Below are 3,056 nucleotides of genomic sequence, written 5' to 3'. Positions count from 1 at the left end.
TGCTTATTTGACACAGGAACAGAGTTAACGAGAAGTTGTGCTGGGAGGTCAGATGATTGGGGGGTGCCTGAGAGAGATTTGATGGTTTTCCAGAATCTGTTAGGGTCATTTAGATTTTTGGAGATATGAGATAAGAAATAGTTGCGTTTTGCTGCTTTGATGGCAGTAGTGCATTTATTCCTCATCTGTCGAAAACTCAACCAATCAGTGTCTGAGTCAGATTTTCTCGCTGTGGCCCAAAGATGATCTCTCCTGTGCAGGAGGTCAGCTAGCTCTGGAGTAAACCAGGGGCTGTCTCGTCCCTTTATTCTGAACTGATGAAAAGGAGCATGTTTGTTCACAAAATAAATGAAACTATTATGGAAATAGTTCCAAGCGGAGTTCACGTCATCAGTTAACAGAATACGATGCCAGTCAAAGTGAGACAGATCCCAGAGGAATGACTGTTCACAAAAATGTTTCAGATCCCTTTTTTGAATTAATCTGGGCTTAGAAGGTGTAAGTTTAATATCTCTCAAAGCCGCTGTCACACAATGATCACTCAAGATATTGGCAAATACACCTGTACCAGGGAATTTGTGAGGCATATTAGTTAGAAATAGGTCTAAGATGGAAGATTTTTCAGGACGGTTTTTGTTTAATCTAGTGGGAGAGTTGATCAGTTGGGTAAGATTGAGAGACAGGCAACATTCCTTGAATTTATCACAGAGGAGGGTCGACTTACACCAATCAATGTTGAGGTCTCCAGCCAAAAGATCTCTTTGAATTTTAAATTACCAAAAAATTCCATCAGGGAGGACAGAGCCTCAGGTGTTGCTGAAGGTGGGCGGTAACAGCAGACTACAGTTAAGATCTGGTCTCCATTCAAGGTGATGTTTACAGATAAGGCTTCAAACTGGTTTGGAATTGTTTTAGAAGACACAGGACTAGCAACCAAAGAATCTCTGATGTAAACAGCGACCCCCCCCCCCTTTTTTTGACGATCACAGCGGTAGATGTTAAATCCATTGATTGCCAGGTCATTATTGAGTACAGATTTGTTGAGCCAGGCTTCAGAGATGAAGATAACATCTGCCCCAGAAGAACTGACCAGAATTTTCAAGGCATCAAGTTTTCTCAGAAGGCTGCGTGCGTTTACATTCAGAAAATGAAGTCCTGACACGTTTTTAAAGTCATTTGGTGTCATATAAATAGTGGGGGGTCCAGGGTTGGGTTGAATCCCTGAGAGCAGTAACAACATTATTATCAGACATTTTCTTGAGTTTTTTTTGTGAATGATGTGTAATTACAGGAGTTAACAGTGTGACAATTAGCCCCCATAATCCAACTATGAGAAACATTAATGAAGACGTGATCATTCAGAACCCAAAAACAGTGGAAGTTACAGTGATGGGCAGATCCAGGTGTATTAACAAGATTCAGTGACTCCAGATAATCTGAGAACTGAAAATAGTGACAGTAATATGAATGATGCAGAAACGTTTCAGACCATAAAACGTCACAGTTCAAATGGGCAAACAAACCCGACGAGGTGGCCCAACTGCAGTTTGAGTTGGGTTGAGGGGAGCTCCGGCCCCCCAGTGAAGATGGATGGATAGATGCTCCCATGGGAAACAGAAACTGGGTTCAGAACCAACAGGCCAAAACAGAAACAGATAATTCACAGCAAATAGCAGAGCGAGCTGCCCGAAAACCCTCCTGAAGTGAAAGGCATGATCCTAGCTGGTTTCAGGTCAACAGGGGCCAACAGCGTGATCCGGAATAAAATTAATTATTATCCAGGTGAGTTTGGATGGAGGCCTGAGCAACTCCGATACAAACTCCGAACTTCTCTCGAGCACCACGCAGCCCTGCTCCTTCACGCTGCTCCTCCGCTTCTCTGCACGTCACCTCCGCACCCGACAGCACGAGAGGCACCCCCGGTGAAAAACGAGACTGACCGGAGAGGCTGAGGCTGAAGTCGACACTGGTCCGGTCCGATTCTGCTCCAGTCCGGTCCTGGCGCTCCACAGCACGAACGACAAAGAGGCTGAAGATGTCCCTGGCCCGGTTCTGCTCCGGTCCGGCGGCCCGGTCCGGCGGCGCTTCAAAGCATCGGAGCGTCTCCTCCAGGAGAAAACAGTGATTCCATGAAGGTGGACAGTCCTTCGTTAAAAGTAACGGGTTGCTCACTGAAGCTGAGACCGGCTCTGTTGAAGACGAAGTCCAAGTCCCCCACAGCCACCTTGGTTCTGTTCTGATCCAGTTCGAGGGTCACAGATACACTTCTCCCACACCTATGAAGACACCACGAGGGCCAGTCCAGCAGAAAACCAGCAAAATACCACTCTGCGATTTTTGTCGGAACCAGGTAGAACCACAAAGGTCCAGATGAGAGTTCGTTGAGGTCCAGAGAGAGAGAGAAAAAACACCGGACCTTCGTGCGACGACTCCCCAGCTCGAGGGGTCACCTGGCCGGCAGGGTGCGCTCAGAGTTACCGGTGGGGTGGGAGCGGCCGGTCCTGGACCAAAATATATTTTTGCACGGTCCCGTCCGGCTCTCTGAGTCACTGAACACTGAATTCGGTTGGAAGGGGGACCAACTTTAGTCCGGTTCGAAAAAAACGTGTCAGTTTGATGATAAAAGACTGCGGAGAAGCCGGAGGGAGCTGCCGTCCATCAGCTCGCCGGAAGTGAACATCATTTATTTTCTTGCAAAAAAGTAGTGATATTCTAATGTGAAACAATATTAATAACAAAAATGACACACTATGCCTCCTATTTAACAGATATTATTCTGCCATCTCTGACTTACTAAATCTTTACACTTTTCAAAAGTAAAACAAGTTGACCGTTTTTTATGTTTTTCGAATGACCAACATGTTGTTATTCCAGGTAGGTTCACTAAAAAAACAGTTTTCATTTACAATGAAATGGCTTCACAGACCAGTTCTTCCTCAAACGGTTCATAAATGGAAGAAGGACAAGTTACAGTCCAAACACTGAGGGACAGCTGGCGTTTCCATCAGTCAACTGTTAGAGCTGCAATATATATCAATGTATATATATATATACAT

The 3,056-nt window shown here is 45.4% G+C and overlaps 1 protein-coding gene across 1 annotated transcript in view; it reads right to left on the bottom strand.

The window, feature by feature from the left end:
• ryr1a (ryanodine receptor 1a (skeletal)) overlaps positions 1-3,056 on the bottom strand; it is a 110,711-nt gene that overhangs the window by 83,730 nt on the left and 23,925 nt on the right. The gene's annotated exons all lie outside the window — the stretch shown is intronic.

The sequence above is a fragment of the Nematolebias whitei genome, chromosome 14 (assembly GCF_014905685.2).
Source record: "Nematolebias whitei isolate Nwh7 chromosome 14, NemWhi1, whole genome shotgun sequence".
Taxonomy (NCBI): Eukaryota; Metazoa; Chordata; class Actinopteri; order Cyprinodontiformes; family Rivulidae; genus Nematolebias; species Nematolebias whitei.
This window is presented reverse-complemented; position numbering and strand designations above follow the sequence as displayed.